This window comes from Malaclemys terrapin, chromosome 9, assembly GCF_027887155.1.
Source record: "Malaclemys terrapin pileata isolate rMalTer1 chromosome 9, rMalTer1.hap1, whole genome shotgun sequence".
NCBI classification, from domain to species: domain Eukaryota; kingdom Metazoa; phylum Chordata; order Testudines; family Emydidae; genus Malaclemys; species Malaclemys terrapin.
This window is the reverse complement of record NC_071513.1, coordinates 95,646,998-95,665,301: the sequence shown is the minus strand read 5'-3', so window position 1 is coordinate 95,665,301 and position 18,304 is coordinate 95,646,998.

The window sequence follows — 18,304 nt, the reverse complement described above, 5'->3', positions numbered from 1 at the left end:
CCCAGCCCAGCCCCGCACCACTGGCCCCAGCCCCAGTGGCCCAGGCCAAGCACCGCCGGGCCCTCCCTCCCTGTTTTCCTGGACATGTCCGGCTTTTTTGGGATTTCCCCCCGGACGGGGATTTGAAGCCAAAAAGCCAGACATGTCCGGGAAAATCCGGACATATGGTAACCCTACACAGACTAGAGACATTTACCCTCGATGCTTCTAATCCCAGGAGCAGCTAATGCAGCTGCACACCAAACAACTCCCACATGAGCTTTGAAATTAATGTGACTCAAAACACTCTAGCTTGGTTCTTGCAATCAGTGTTACTTGGGTTGAATCCAGTCTTTGAAATAAAGTAGAAAGAAAAAAGAACCTATAGCAATTAATTCTTGTCCGATGCATTCACAAATGTAAAATTCCCTGAAAGAGCCAGACAAATAAAAAAAAAATAGTTCTTCCATATGAAGAGAACCAGCACAGCATGTTTATCTGGGAAGATTAAATACAAGTGGTAAGAGAAACCATGCTGATGAACGTGATGAATGGAGATTCCCTGACAAGAACAATGCCCCTCCAGGCAAGATATGACATACCCAGCTTGCTAACATGAAAATGGCTAGATTAACTTTAGAAAATAATTTACCAGGGTGTACAGTGTTTATCTGTAGGTCCCTCATGAGGGTTTTAGAAGGTGTATTGCATCTATTAAAGTTAAAATTACGTGACATGTCCACGTACATACCAGGCATGCAATTTGTGTAATGAATGTACTTTCATGATCTCTTGGTGTCCTATATTCCTTTCTTCCCTATTTTAACAATCTGCAGACAAAATACAGACACACAGTTGGCTACTTAAGCTGCTTCAAATGCAAGGTACTGATGTTTCCCCAAAATGGAAGAACATTGATAGAAGGGACTCTCATGTCCCCAGAGTTGGGCATGTGCTTAAATAGCTTGCTGAATCTGGGTCTTTGTTCTTCCATTTTGAGAAGACATCTGTATCTTGCATTTGAAGTTGCTTATTTTCTTCAGTTGTTTCTTACTCTTACCAGAAAAATCAATACACACTTTTTAAATAGTCAGGTCATGTGGAGGGAGATATATAAATCTTGCTTATCACAGCTGTTTATATAGCTGTTTAGGGAAAAGAGCCATCAACAAAACCCAACATTTATGGGTATTTAAAGCTAGAAATGAATGGTGGCATTGAAGTGAAACGGAGCACACATGTTATCTATAGTACATATATGCCCCACGTTACCTCAACATGCTGTGAGTTACTGTCCCCAGTTGTACAGATAGGGAGTTATGGCACAGAGAATCTAAGTGACTTGTCCAAAGTCACAGGGCCTCTGTGGGAAAGCTGGAACTTGAACCCAGAGATCTCAAGTCCTGGGTTTGTGCCCTCACCACTAGATCACCCTTTCCTCTTATTTAGGCTGCTCCCTGCCAATACACTGCTCACAACTATAACCACCCCTATTTCTCCTTCCCTATCGCTTATCTTGGTAATTGCTTTCACCGATAAAATGAAAAAGAAAAAAAAAAGGTGCCTATTCGTCTGGAATAAAATATTTGAGACAACTGGATATTGTTCGTTGGTTCCGTCACATTAATTTTTATTTTCAGATTTGAAATATGCGATCATTTAACCACAAGAAATAAAATAATCTTGGAAAAATTGTTTGTTGGGGAGTTAATTAAAACTAGACCCTTTCCTGCCCAGATTGCAACTAATTTCAGTCTGCTTCATTCTCATAGGGCCAGATTTCCAGAAGTGGGTTCACTAAATTATATGTTCTATTACACCATGGCAGGTGATCCTCTTCCTCTCCCGGGGGATTCACCCAGAACAATGGTGGGCAGAACTGAACCCACAGTCCCACTTGGAGTTGTGAGGAGGATCCCACAGTGGGGTGGCCACTTAGCTGCAGTAGGTGGCTCTATTGGAGCTCCACTGCTGGAGACTGGTAGGGAGAAGTGCTTTAATCAGTACATCTGCCCTGTGCTATGCTGGCCCTCCATGGCTTTCATACAACTGTGCAGCCACAACACCTCTCTCCCCCCCCCCCCCCCCATTAAATTTACTGCTGTCCAAGGCCGCTGCCCAGGCCTAACATAACACTTTTCAGGATGCTTTACATAGGTACGTAAGCACTATTATCCCAATTTTACAGATGAGGAAACTGAAGCACAGAAAACTGGCTTTCCCAAGGTCACAGAGCAGCAAGGCAGTTGTAGAGCTGGGAACAGAACCAAATCTCCAGACTTCCAGCCTGATGGATACTGAACAGTGTCACTTCCACCTGCTGAAGCTGATAGAACCACGAGTGAACTTTGTCCCAGGATAGAAGGAAATTTAAGGTAAAAAGCCATATTTGTAACTCTGACCTCCCACTCATGACCTGCCTTCAACACAACAACTCCCATTGACGAGTCCCAAGCATGCATATTACTCAATGACTGTATCTTGCATTACTTAGAAACCAGAAGCCCACACTCCCTATGAAACTGGTGAGTGCAGATTTTAAGTTACTCTCCTCTTCTCAGAAGAGACAGCATGACCCATAATTTTTCATTCGTTGCTAAGCTACTGCAAGCAAGCATGTTGTACCAGAGTAAGCAGTTACTGTGCATATGTGGGTCACTACCTAGACTGTAGCTGGCCTTGATAAGGCTTATATGTGTAAACCGTCCTTTCATGTCCCAACGTACTCACTGCTGTGGTTTGGGATGAGACATTCAGTAACACTTGTCCCACCTGAGAGACGTCCTTGTCCTTTGTTTCTTTAAGCTGGAGGAATGCAGAAATCCTCTAGCAGGATGTGGCTGCTTTAAATTGTTCTGGTGAAACAAATCAGCCCTAAATCTGGTTATTCTGGCCACTGTCCCCCAGCGTAGAGAAAAATCTAGGATGGCAGAGAGCTATTGGAGCAGTTCTTAGCCACTCAACCCCACTCCCACACCCCTTTGTGATTCAGGGGCTGCAACTTGGAATAAGGGGATGCAGCCAGGGTATCCCACCCAGCGATACCCAGGTGCCAGTGGGGCTCCTTCAGGCCAATGGAAGCCAGTATAAAATGAGCAGCCTTGAGACTTTATGCCAAGAAACAGCCATCTGGGCATATATGCTCCACGCCCTGAACTATACTCATTCACAGCTAGCCCATAGTACCCACAGCTAAAGTCACTGATGTACTGCAAAAAAAGCTCATAATCTATTCCAAATAAGTCTACATGGCTCTAATCACACTAAGGCAGTGGTGGGCAACCTGCAGCCCGTCAAGATAATCCGCTGGCAGGCTGCGAGAGTTTGTTTACATTTGCACTGCCACCCACATCTCCCAGTGGCTGCAGTTCGCCATTCTCAGCCAATGGGAGTTGTGGGAAGCAACATGGGCTACGGGGATATGCTGGCCACCGCTTCCCGCAGCTCCCATTGGCTGGGAACGGAGAACTGCAGCCACTGGGAGCTTCGGGCGGCCGAGCAAATGTAAACAAACTGTCTGGTGGCCTGCCAATGGATTACCCGGATTGCCTGTGGGCTGAAGGTTGCCCACCACTGCACATGGGGAAATACAGATAATCTGTCAAATGGAGACCCAAAAGCTACTGTACTTTCCTCCTATGTGAACTTCTCATTTGTGCAATTATTTTTAATATATAATAGTCCTTTATGATATTCATGTTTCATTCAGAAAAGTGTGATTTTTAATCATTGATGCAGTTTTTCCCCTTCAGGTTTTTTAAATTATTTCTTCAATGTTTAAAAAGTTATTTATCATGAGTTAATTGCATGTTAAGTTTATTTTGAAGTGAACGTGAAATATGAAGATTGACCAACACTAAGAACTGTAGCAACTCACATAGGGAGAGAGCTATACGATGCTTCTGTGTATACAGGGGACATTTTCTTCAATGAAGTTTGTGTTTTAAAATATTGATCTTCTAAAAACTTTAGTATTTCTAAAATTAATGCTGAAGGAAAGAAAAAAATGCATAATGCACGTTTGGTTACAGAACAGTCAACACATCTCCTAACCAGCACATTTTCACCATTGGCGCATTCTGGCCGCATGGGCAGAAGTTCAAACGGCTCATTTCTCACCAAGGCCTCAACTGAGCAATGTGCTTACACAGATGCTTAATTTTAAGCATGTGAATAGTCCCACTCAAGTCCAAGTTAAGCACCTGCTTGCTAGACTGGGAACAGAGTGTTCAGAACCTTGCCAGATTGAGCTCCATGTATCTGCATTCTTTTGTGCCAACTTCAATGTGCTTAAAAATTAGGCATGTGCTTAAGCGCTTTGTTGAATTGGGTCCCAAGAGAAGATGTGAACGCTCCAAACAACTGGACCAAGATATTTCTCATTAACGTCATGTAACGAATCTTGGCCTCTACTAACTTGTGCCAAAACTGAATCGTAGATGGTGAAAAGCTTTGTTTTCCATTAGCAGTCTCCTGAGGAACCACTTCTTTTCATATATAACTTTAAAAAAATCAGTTTATATATTTGTGTAATGTATAGCATTATCAAGATCTTCACTCCAAGGGCCAGATTTTTCACTGCCTTGCACATTCATTTACACCTGCATAGAGTGGATATAAAATGCCATCATGCTGATTTGGTTGCGTTTTAGACACTTTCCTCCGGGGTGAATCATAGGCCTGGAAGGGACCTCGAGAGGTCATCTAATCTAGTCACCTGCACTCACGGCAGGACTAAGTATTACCTAGACCATTCCTGACAGGTGTTTGTCTAACCTGCTCTTAAAAATCTCCAATGATGGAGATTCCACAACCTCCTTAGGCAATTTATTCCAGTGCTTAACCACCCTGACAGTTAGGAAGTTTTTCCTAATGTCCAACTTAAACCTCCCTTGCTGCAATTTAAGCCCATTGCTTCTGTCCTATCCTCAGAGATAAAGAAAAACAATTTTTGTCCCTCCTCCTTTTACATACTTGAAAATTGTTATGTCCCCTCTCAGTCTTCTCTTTTCCAAACTAAACAAACCCAATTTTTTCAACCTTCCCTCATAGGTCAGGTTTTCTAGACCTTTAATCGTGTTTGTCGCTCTTCTCTGGACTCTCTCCAATTTGTCCACATCTTTCCTGAAATGTGGCACCCAGAACTGGACACAATATTCCAGTTGAGGCCTAATCAGTGCGCAGTAGAGTGGAAGAATGACTTCTCGTGTCTTGCTTACAACACCCCTGCTAATACATCCCAGACTACTTAAAGGTGCCAGGCAGTGGAAAATCAGGCCCCTTCGCTCTTAGACCTCACAGGATGTTTGCACAGCACATGGAAGCATTGTGAACACAGATTCCAGCTGATTGGGGAAAATCACCGAATGCCTACACCAGGTGTATGCCACTGAATCAGGCCCTGTCATGAAGGTTACACAGACTTTATTCAAGATACAGTTTCTTGAAGAGGAAAATTAGGTTTTACAGGCCTCCTGGCAGAAGCGTCTTTATGCAGGGACATGAAGGAAAAGGGGCTTGGAAGCATGATAGGGTCAGCAGGGGGGTTCCAGCCAGGGTCAGTATGAAAGCAGATACAGAGATGAAAGCAGAAGGAGGTGGTTGGCTATCTAGCTTGGACAAAGCAAAGAGGGTGAGATGATTGAAACAGAAGACAGCAGACAGGTAAGTGGGAGCTACATTGTGGAGGGCACTGCAGACAGAGACAAGGAGGAAGTGCCTAATGCAGATGAGAAAAGGATGGGAGATCAGGCTCTTTGAAAAAATATTTCAGATGGTCAATATATCCAATGCCATAAAAGTCAGGGTTTATAATAGGAAAAAGAGAACTTCAGCTGTATACATGGAGATATTACATTAAAAAAAAAAAAGGTAAACTGTGGTGCAGAGCTGAAGATCTGTTAGCTCAGCAGTGGCCAATCTACCTGCTAAAAATAACAACTAGCAGGCACCAACAGAGAGCTTAACTGATTGCCTAACCTAGTTCCCTTGGCTACTCGAAATGCATTATCTCTTCACATTTGTATTGCTTGGAAACCATATGTGGTTTTTATGAAGGGAGAGAGAAATGTTCCTGTATTTCTATAGTGTCTCATAGATAGCAGGAGACAATAGCAAGTACAGATTTTTTATTCCATAACCTGGTGCAGCTCATTTGAACTTGTATGAGACACTTGAGAAGCTAATACATTTCCAAATTACACTCTTGAGGTTTGATCTTGTTCCTAGTGAAGTCACTAGCAAATCTCTCAGTGACTTCAGTGTGTGCAGGATTGGACCCTTAGGAAGATAACAGAGCTCAGTAATAGACATTCCAACCTTGTTAGGAGAGATTTTTGTCAATGCTCATTGATTTGCTTCAGAATTTGAGTTTATAACTCAAACTGTTGGAACATTTGGTTGTTATCATGAAAAGTTTTGCTGATGCTTCAGGCTCTTTTGTGCCTCCATTTACTTTAAGTTCTTTTTCCTGTAAATGAGCCTGGAACAGGGTAGTTTTAAGGTAATTATCTTTCATTTTGTTTTACATTTTTTTTGTAAGACTGTCTTTAAAAATAACATTTAGCACATGCAAGTAATTTGCACACATTAAGGAGATCTATGTGCTATATAGTATAGAGTCACTCTTACTTCTGTAAGGTTTTTGCATATAAAAAATATTTAAAAAGTGTATTTAACATATGGTGACTTACTGGTTTAGTAACCCTCGTTTCACTTTGCATCTGTGGACAATTCTTGCTCACCTCAGCAATATGGTAATGCTAACCAGAAATAGTGTGGAGGAATTAGAATCATAAACCTTAGCATTATACATACTGCAGGTCTTCTGAGGATCTCAGTGATCATCATGGCCCACATTCAGAAAGGTATTTCAGCATGTGCCTAATTTTAAGCATTAATAGTCCCACTGAAATGAAGTCTAAGTTATTAAGCCTCAGAACACCCTATTACGTAGGTATGTCAAGTATTATCCCCATTTGATCGAAAAGGAAACTAGGGATCAGACACGTTAAGTGACTTGCCCAGGGTTATATAAAAACTCAAGCGACTTGGGATTGCCATAAGGGCAAGGTTACATTTCTGTCCCCAAGAATAGGAGCGGTTGAGTGCTAAACTATTTTGAAAGTCTTCCTGACCCTCCCCACGCCCAAGTCTTTCAACTCATAGTCTCACCCACTTTATGGGTTAGATCCTGGAAGTTCTTAGCCTTGTGTGTATTCACTCACATGAGAAGTCAGTGACACTATGTGGAAAGGGTTGTAGGTATATCATTAATTCAGAAGAGAAAGGTAATTAACAATGACTTGCGTATCTACCATGAAGTGGAAAGCACCCCAGAAAAATGTGATTCAACGTTATTTATATAACCTGTTAGGAATGACAGCGTTTAGGAGAAGACAGCAGTTCCTGTCTTGCCTGTAACATTATTGTTGACAGCAGTTCATGGCAGGTTCAGTTAAAATAAGGAGAGACAATTGGTTAAGAGTCAGTCATGTGTTTCAAATACCATGGGCTTGAAAGTTTTATTCAGTATTTTATCATTAGCAATGCTGACAAGGCCTTTGCACTACAGTGGCTGAGTCTAGCTGATATTGAAGAGTCTCATCTATAAAAGTTAGAGGTAATAAAATGGTATGAGCCGAATTTCCCAATTACCCCTAGACCTGATCCAGATCCCCACATACTGCTTCACTTTCTGTCCTGCACCTACTTTGCTTGGCCTTTGTTACCAGCACCACCTGCAAGCCAAATTGGGCTGATATTAGAGCAGATGTGGGCAAACTACGGCTCGTGGACCACATCCAGGCTGCGGGACCGTCCTGCCCAACTCCTGAGCTCCTGGCCGGGGAGCCTAGTCCCCGGCTCCTCCCCCACAGCCACGCGGGCCGCACTCCAGCCCGCCGCTCCCGCTGGGCAGCGTGGGGAGCACAGCTGGCTCTAGCCGGGTGTTGTGGCTGCGAGCTCCTGCTGCTGGTAAGGGGGCGGGCAACAGCGGGGTTAAGGGAGCAGTCAGGGAGGAGGGGGCGGTTGGATGGGGCGGAGGTTCTGGGGGGGTGAGGGGAGGTCAGGGGATGGGGAACAGGGAGGGTTGGGAGTGGGAGTCCCAGGGAGCCTGTCGGGGGCAGGGAGGTGGATAGGGGTCAGGAGGGCAGTCAGGGGACAGGGAGTGGGGGGGTTGGATGGGTTGGTGGTTCTGAGGGGGGCAGTCAGGGAGCGGGAAGTGGGAGGGGGCGGATGGGGGCAGAGGCCAGGCTGTTTGGGGGGCACAGCTTTCCCTACCCAGCCCTCCATTCAGTTGCACAACCCTGATGTGGCCCTCGGGCACAAAAGTTTGCCGACCCCTGTATTAGAGCAAGTCATGTGGAGTCTTTTGCTCCTGGACCAGGATTTCCATACTGATCCCAAACCTCTGTGCACCCAGAGATAGCACGCAGCATAGAACCTAATGGTGAACCACCGTCTTGCGCACCAGTTTGTACTACAAAAAATCAATATAATTGGTGCTTTCATGGTCTACCTGCCAGCGATTTTTACTGAGCTCTCTTTCACTCCCACAAAGCCAAACACCTTCCACACCGCCAGTAGGTGGTGGCCTCAAACTGCCCAAATCCATTATGCTTCGGATCAGATTTTCCATGGCTATTGTTAATAGTATCCATGATATTTGCAAGTGGGGCTTATAGTAATTTTTTGCTATGCACAACAGTCTCACATTGTCACGGCTTAACAAATAAGATGTGTTACATGTGCTTGTGATATAGAATCTTTCATACAGAATATTTTTAGTAACAAATGAACAAGTAGTAGATAACGGGCTATAAGATAGGGTTTAGTGGATTCTCTCCCTTGAAACAGAGATTATCCTCTATCTCAACAAGAAGTTATGGGCTTGAAAATACAGGAATTAATGAAATTCTATGGCTTCTGTTGTGCAGGAGGCCAGACTTGATTATCATAATGGTGCCTTCTGGCCTTCACATCTTTGTGTCTATAAATCCTCATGCTTCAGACATAAGATCATCCCTAATTGAAGGGATTAGGAACAAGTTTCCCTATGGGCAGGTTATTCTAGTTATCCACTATAGGGTTTCTTGCACCTCCCTGAAGCATCTGGTACTGACTTGTCAGATTCAGGAGTAGATAGAGGTCTGGTCTAATGCAGGATGTCAATTCTTATGTATAAATCTGCATTCCTTTGGCCCAGTGTTGAAAACAATGATGGCTGTAGGCATTTAAGTATCTTACTCATGACATTTAATGTTTTTTTGTCTCTTAAAAAAAAAAATCAAGAAAAAGTTTATTGGGGTAACATTTTCAAGAATGCCCAAGTCACATTTACCAAACAGATTTGAGATTTAGGCTTCTAAATCATCTTGAAACTCTTGAAAATGTCCCACCTTGCACACTGCATGGAGCAGTGGACTTGGGGGGCTGCTAGGGCATCTACTGCTAAGATCCATGATTAGTCTCATTCTTTTCTGATTTTGTTTAGTTTTGAGCTATTTTATCAGCTATTCTTAATTGTTCTCACAAGTCAGCTGTGCTCTTATGTGTCTGTTACACGATCTTGCATTTGGCTCTGGTTCATCTTCACTTCTCTTTTCTGGCTTTCATGGTTGAATTCTCCTTTTATCTCCCATTGTTCATGATGCCATATGGCCTTTATTATTCTTACAACTTGAAGTTAAAATAGTGACAATTATTTTTCCATGCAGAGGTATGCTCCGACTTCTCCGATCGGATACTACTTTTGAGTAGTATTATTGGTACTCTGTTTTATCCTTGTATTTAGCACATGGTAGAGGCAAGATCTTTCCATTATTGACATTTACCCTTCTAAAAGTCTCTTCTCATGATTGTACATGGCAGTTTTGTTCTCATCAACAACTACATTTCTCTTGACTTACATACTGAACTCCCTTCAACTTTACATGCACAAACCCCTCTCATACGTTTGCTTTCAGAAACCACGACCACATCTTTATACTGTTTGGGGAACAAGCACAGGATCCCTATAGGCCCCAAATTCCTAAAACGTAGGGTCCCTAACACCCTGTATCACAAAGAAAACCCTGAAGGAAAATGGGGAAAATATTAATGAAGGCCCATTAGTTGAATGCACACAAACCCAAACAGACAAAACCAACTGGCTTTGATTTTAACTAGAGCTTTAGCACCAAACTTCAGATTGGAATTGGGTGCTCATACACCAGCGATGAGGATGGTACCAGAGCAATACAGGAACAGAATGGCCCCATGTATTCATATCTGGACCTTTGATTAGGCCCATAATAGGGTCACTTACCCAGTACAGTGTCAGTTCTTCTGTGCCTCAATTTCCCTTTTCTCTGTAGCTCAGTTTCCCATCAGAGGTCAGCAGTCTCTTGACCAATGGTATGCATGGCAAGGCACCCTCCTTTGCTCCCTCAGCTTCAGCGTTTCTCCCTCTGGTGGTGAGGAAATCAGTCCTACTCCAAAGGGTTTTAATTCTGCACTCTGGTTTATTTTTCACTGGGCTGCAGAGTAGGCCCAAGTAGTTCTCTTAAGCCACACAAAACCCAAACTCATAACACAAAAATAAATACCTCTCCCTGCCCCCTCTCCAGGGTTTTGCCTTGTTACACTGGGTTCTGATTACCAGTCCCTCCACAAACAGCCGTTAACTGGGTTGTTTCCCTTACACAGAAGAGAGCAGCCTTCCACCCAGGAGAAGCCTTTTCTCCCTCCTGCAGCTTATTTCTCATCCCTCTTTTTTCTCTCTGACCAGAAGAGGGGTTTATAAAGGATACCAGCTGCCCTTAACTGGACTCAGGTGTCCCTAGTTAACCTGAGGTAAACTCTTTTCAGTTCTTTGGGTAAAGGGCCTTTATCATTCTAGGGCTGATATATCTGCCTTCCCCCACTCTCTCTTAACTGTCAGCTCCGAGTTTGTCACATCAGCCAATTTGAGACTTTAGCAAGTTGGGTGACTTGGCCCCGTAAGCCAAGCAAGAATCCTCCTCTTCCTGGGCAAAATCAGAAACAAAACATAAACAAGGCAGTCCCATCAGTTCACCCACAGGCTCAATAGCCCTTACCCCTTTAGAGGGAGGGTCTCCATATTACCATTACAGGCACCAGCCCTGTGACTCTAAGTTACAGGCAGCAGTCTGCTCTAAGCCTCAGTCCACTTGCTCCACAAGGTCACCTCTTATAGTGCCTATTGTTGGTCAGGTCTTCTCTGGCTCCTCAGCCATAAATATCTCCCCCTCTCGGGTTCTTCTGTAGCCCATCGATAGGCCTCCTCTCTGCCCTCCTTTCCTTGTTCCTGGAAAACCTTCCTGCCAACTCCCCAGTACTCAGAACAGGCTGCTTCATATTTCCCAACAGGCTTAGCTCCCACTCACTTGCTCCCTCAGTCGCACAATCAACAGAACTGAGGAGAATCAGGGGAGGGTAAGAACGGGATATGAATCCCTTAAAGGCCCAGCTCACTCTGTGACAAGGCCCATCTCTAAAGGTAACACAAAATTATTCAAGAACAGTGTTTAAGAAAGCAGCTGAACAATCCAGCTCTCAGACAGCTAGAGCCATCAAAACCTGTATTAAAGGGCCACTCCTGCAAGGAGCTGAGTGCTTCCTGGGAGGCTACTGCGTGCCCTCAACTTCAGTGAGAGTTGAGATCCCCTCAACGAGAACTAGGACAGAGCATTTACAAGCAGTGACAGAAAAATAATAAAAAGCGTCTTGCTCTGGAATGCAGGAAGCTGTGTGATGAAAAGCCTGCTTTCCTCAAGGAATGTGGTATCACAGACCTCATGCTCAACGCTCATCCTCCCCAATCTATGATCCGTTCCTTCCTCCTTTCTATTTTCTTACTCCCTGCTCACTCACTCAGTTTTGCTCTCTCATGTTGCTCCTTGTTGGAGGTCTTTCTTGGCTCCAGCAACTGCAGACTAGTTGTTGAGACACTTTTATTGATGCCACAAATTATTTCTGGATTCTTGCAATTATCAATTGTTTAGAGTAAGGCCACACTCTGGATGTACTTTGCAAGGAACAAAGCAACTCCTTATTAGCAGAATCAAGTCTGGGTGGGAGGTAGTACATAAGAAAAAGTCAAAGGGGGTACAGTACGTTTGTGCACCATTATATGAGTGCCATAACTTTAAAGTTGCATATAGAACATCTACAGAAAAACCCAGCAAGTCTATCTACTGTCTTACATCCTTTCAATAACTTCAGATGCTATGAAGTCTCTGCACCAAAGAGCATCAAAGAGTCTTGGGAAATCCAGGTGGCTTATGAAATTTAATAAGGTGCATTTGCCTACAAACAACATGCCAAAGCCTTGTCACAAAAATGTAATGACTTTCAGTGCCAATCATTCTCTTTCCTTCCCTTCTTTCCCCTTTGTCTCTACGATTTCAAGTATAATCCTTCCAGAGATGACATCCCTCTATGCATAGAGTGAACTATGTCACCATGCTTTGAAGATAAAGATAAGACGTGCCAGGTGGATGTGGCAGAATATAAAACATACACTGCTATAAGTTGCTTCTCAGTAGAGTATCTGATGAATGAAAGCGTACATGTGGAGATCACTAGAAATCAGTAAACTAGATTAGATTTTATCAACAGAGCAGATAGTCATTCAGACTAGAACAGACAGTACAATATTTTTCTAAAAAGAAGAGCAATAAACAGCAAAGAGATTAGAGTGACTCACCAAAGGCTCTCAGAGGGTTATCTAGAAATCCCAGTGCCTCCTGCAGCTATTCCTGGGTTGGTGCTCAGAGCTATGCCTAAAGGCACAATCTAACCCTTAGTATAATGAAAAATTATTCAGCTGCACTGATCTGCTCAGTACAACATTAGGGTCTGATAGTGCAAGTACTTACTACTTAATGTTTACCACCATGAGTAGAACATGAGTTTTAATGGGGCTACTCACACTAGTAATACTACCCTTGTTAAGTGTCAGCAGAATCAGGTCCATCAGCTATGAGAAATATTTACAGCAACAACTGAAAACCTCAAAATGAGATGGTTTTGCATTTCATCTTAAAGTCACAAAATTGTCCAATTTCATGAAAAGCCTTTGTGATTTCTTTGTGTAGGGGAGAGAAGAGGTAGGCAAAATGGTTCTGTTTTCAAGATAAAAATTCAAAATTTCACTTAGAAGACATACATTTGAAATTTCCCTGGCTTGATGCAAGACTGACCCATTGATAATTTCATACAAATCTCGTCTCCTGGGTTATGAAATATCATGAAATGCAATTATAAATGAGAGTTGGTTAAAAGACAGGGAAAATAAAATTCATGTAAATTTCACTGAAATTTTGAAAAATCAAACAATTTCAACACAGGGCAAGAATCAAATAACAAACATTTCATTCAAATTTCCCACCATTCCATATTTTTTGTCTTCAATACGTAAAATACTGATGAAGACTCTCATTGAAAAGAAATGACAACTTAACATTTCTTGACCAGCTTTACATCTATTACAAAATGTTTTCCCATTTTATTTTTTGGCAAAATTTTCATCAGTTTTTACCCCTCCCTTGTACAGAAATTTCTGCAATATCTTTGGCCAAAGATAGGGAACTTTTCCAGCAGGGTCACATTCACTCCAGAGAAGCAGCACAAGGCCGAATGCACCACTTCCATCCCCCTAAAAATCATTCCTTTTGCCCATAGATCATACAGGAAGATGAGGCATGCCTAATTTTACCCCCGTTTCCAGATGGCTTTTTCATTTGTTGGTGTTTACATTTTGCTCCCTCTTTTTTTCCTAAGAGCCTTTAGGTCTTGCAGAAGCCTATGTGTTTGCACTGTATGTCTCAATTTATTTTTGTAAAATTTTCAACAATTCCTTTCCTTTAGGAGTTCTAACTGTAAAGCCACATTATGAATTATTAATTAAAGCTTTTGTTAAGTAGCTTTGCCCTCTCAGTTTATATTGCTCAGTGCATTCTCCCTCTTGCTCTCTTTTTGCATCATGGCTTCTCATCTATTATTGTTATCATTTATTATTTATCTAGTGCCTGGGTTTTCATGGTTCTTTACAGACCAGCAAATATGGCAGGTCCCTGCCCAGAGGAGCTTGCAATTTATCGTCAAAATGACGTGGGTTTTTCTGATCTTTATGAAACCTTCATGAATGTTGCATTACAGAATAGCGCCTGGGAATGTTGATAGAGCATCCAGTTCCACTACTGACCAACGAGGTCATAGACTACATTAAAATCTCATTAGCTATTGCGAGAGTTCTCAATCCACTTCTTCGCCCGATTTCCCTGTGCATCTTAGCACATTCCATTACTGGCACACAAGTGGGGTGGTGCCGAGGTTATTTTTTGCTACACAGTTATTAGTAAGTTTTGGTGCTGATCTGCCATTATAACTGCTCAGTGAAATATGAATAGATAAAGTGCATGAAGAGCAAATCAGGCACAAGGCTGAGATGCTGAACACCAATGTCTTACTAACCTTTTCTGTTCTTTTAAGGTGAAATTCACCTCTGTGTAGAGGAGCTTCATTAGACCGGCGCACCACTCTAAAAAGGGCTTCTATGAGATTTAAGAAGTGTGTGGACCCTTTGCATGCACATGAATTTCTCCCGTAGATTTGTATTCTTTTTTAAACCAATGTCATGCCTATGCAAGGTGACAGACTGACAGCCCTCTGCTAATGGAAAAGCATGGGAGCAGCAGTGCAAGTTCCTTCCATGCTGCCAGACTTGTGTGCCTCATCCCTGGTGTCACCTACAGAGCTTCCCCTCTTGGCCACTCAGACTGCTGGAAGGATCCAACCACGGAATCCCTTGTGCTTTTAAGCTCCAGAGTCTGAACAAAGTCCAGGCACGACCTCTGACTTGGACTCTGTAGATATGTTCTTGGGGTGCAGATCCCCTCTAGCACACCTTTCTGAGAGCTGTAGTACCCAATTCCAATTGCCTAGCCCCTGGGACCGGTGCTGACCCCTCAGTCTCCTCTGTAGCTTAAATACACCCAGAACGCCAGCCGCGTGGGCACCCTGGGTTCACAGGTTAACTCTTTAGGGGCCTGTGATAGGTGTAGCACTTAACACACACTCGTACTTTGCACAGGATTCGAGAACACCACTGATCTTTATTTATGAGATAATCCACAGACAGTACAGATCATTTAGAAAACAACAAATTTCCGGAATGCAATGCCCCTCACTCTAGCTCACCTATCCCTTGGGAGTCCTTGGGGGGGACCATCTGTGTTCAGGTAGGCAGGGTTTTCCCCACTCCATAGGCTCCTGCAGCGGCTTCCTTCATCTTCAGCTAGTGAAAATGGCCAAAGACCCCCGAATATAGCTTTCCAGTCTCCTTTGTTGGATAACTCCCTGATCAGCCACCTCAGGAGATCACAGACCTCTATCAGGTGACTTTGTTGCCAGGTGACCTCTCCCATGACAGAACTAGTTCTCCTGGGTGGTAGCCAGCCTATTGTCTAGGATGCTTGTATTGAATATGATCCAGACCCTCTGTTGTCAGCTCTGTATCACTGCCTCTTGGAATTTCAGTCCAACATGGAGGCAAAAGGACAACAGAAAAGGCAAAGTGCTTCAAAATCAAAATGGAGTTCATAGCTTGATAAAAATACACACAGAGAGGTTATACTCTTACATCAAATTCATGTTATACAGTTGGAGTCCCCAAGTCATCACACCTCGCTTGGAGGAACCAAAACCTGTGGGGCTGAGAGCAGAACCTATTCTTCATATCCATTCAATGCTTGGAGCGTCTCCTGAGACCACATGGGTGCCCATATGAGTACTGTTTCTTGACACATGAATATGTGAAATGAAAATGAAATCAGTTATGTGGCTAAGATGCAGAACACCCCTGTTGAAGTTTAACTTCTTTTCTTTTCACAAGAAAAATCACTCCTCGTAGAGACGCATCACTCATTTTACACTGGCTAATGAATAGCCGAGCCTTTGATAACTTTCTTCACTAGCAATTTGGGCTGCGCTCAAAGAGGCAAACATGGATGTGAAAGATTCTGCATCCCATTGCCAAAATCTTGATCTATCCTGTCCTTTGTGGAGGCTTTTCAGACTTTTTAAACAAAGACTGAGTCATTCTTGTAGCCTACCAGATGGATAACGTGCACAAACATGTCAACAATTGCACATTGCTTTGAGCCGGAGAACAGTGAAAACGACTGAATGGGTTGTTCTATAAAGCATTACACATATGGATTATTTTCATATTTAAGCAGAGTTGGGCGCAACCTGCACATTCAAATCCAGACTGAAAGCTTCACGATTTGCAGGTGTATGGATCTTGGGTATTTGGTTAGGCTCTTTATAAATAGAGAAGTGATTTGCCTAATTCTGATCTGGAGCCATATTTGAATATTAACCACCACCCCTTCCGCCAACATTCAGATTAATACCATCTCTTCATTTAGGCCCTGATTCAGCAAAGCACTTAAACACATGCTTAATTTTCAGCATGCAAGTAACTCCCTTGACTTCAGTGGGGCTAGTCACCTGCTTAACGGTAAGTACATGCTTAGGTGCTCTGCTGAATTGGGGCCCATAGGCTGTTGTAGTTTGAAAGACAAATATTTGAGAATCAGGATTTTGTTTGGTACAGGAGATATGATCAGTATACAAGGATTGAAATATATCACCTGTAGGTTTCACAGCATCCATTTCTTACCACTCAAGGACAAGTGTGCTGATTACCGGCTCCTTCCTGCTGACGTGGTAGGAGTCTTCAAATGTTTCTTTCAGAGTTTAGATAAAAAAGCAATTATTATTTTGTTATAGTTTTGTAAAATAGTAAATCCTTACAGTCCTCACTGAATTGGGCAAGTAAGCAATTACTGAAGATTACTGGCTCTATCTGGTTTTTTTAGGTTTCATGATCAGGCTGTGTGTGCATTCAGATTTAATTCCCTGAGAAAGTCAATCAAACTCCTATTGTACTCTAAGGTCATTGAATAAAGCAAAAAGATATACAATGACAATCCCTGTGGAACACCTTAAGCATCAACTTTCCCCCCCTTAATTTAGCGAATTCTATTACAAGATTTTAGTAGGAGCAAATAACATTTTTACAAAACGTAGCATGCATTGCTTGCAAGAAATAGCACCATTTTTAACTGTATCTTGCCCCTTACCTACAGAAGTACATAGGACTAGATTTATGTCCTTTTGTGGTCTTTCACTATAGCCACTTACCTAGGAAAATGAACATTACCGAGTCTATGGGGAATTATTGGATGCAGCATTTCTCTGATTTTCCCAGAGATCTCCATCCTTTTTTCCTATGCTGCTTCCTACGCATTGAAAGGATCAACTACCACCAGACTTAAATTCTTCAGTCAAATCCTTTCTTAAGACTCACTTCTTCCATGCTGCCCATAAAAAGTGAATCAACCACAATCATTATTATAATAAACACATACCCCATTTGTAACTGAATCACAGAGATGTGCTCAAACCTAAACTGAGTAACTATACAATCTCATTGTAACCCTCAGTCTCTCTCAGTCCATCCTCTCCCTATTGTTTGTTACCCCCTCTTATCATGCCATGTCTAAGATTAAACTAGAATCTCTTTGAGGTAGAGACCATATATGTCCATTTGTACTGTACATTGCCCACCACACTAGCACATGCTATACAAATAATAAGAATTAGAAATCTACCTACAATGGAAATTTTAGTGTGGTACCAATATGGGCCACATTCTGGGTCCCTTTACTTTTTGCTTCCCCAAACAGGTGCAAGGAAAGATTGTAGAAATACTGGGTTTTGCATCCATGGGAACATAGGGATTGCTATACTGCATCAGATCTGTGTTCCATCTAGTCTGGTATCCTGTCTCAGACAATTGCCAGCACCAGAAGCTTCCAAGGAAGGTGCAAGACACTTTGTATTGGGAATGATTTACCTCCCCACATTGGGCTTCTGTGTAATGCCTTAATATTAGAGATTGGCTTAAGCCCTGAAACATGACTTTTAATATCTCTTTCAAAGCTTTTCTTAGCATAAGTTATTATAACCCTGATATTCTTGTTATCCATATAAAATGTCTCATCCTATTCATTTGTGGACTCAGTTACATCCTAGGGCAATGAGTTCCACAGTCTAATTATCTGTTGCGTGAAAGTATTTCTTTTTATTGGTTTTGAATTTGCCATCTTTTAATTTCATTGCATGTCCCCTTGTTCTTGTGAGACAGGGAGAGCAGAAGCAAGAAACTCCTAGTGTACATACTGCAGACCATTTGTTATTTTACAGGCTTTTATCATACCCCTTATTCATCTCCTTTCTAAAGTAAACAATC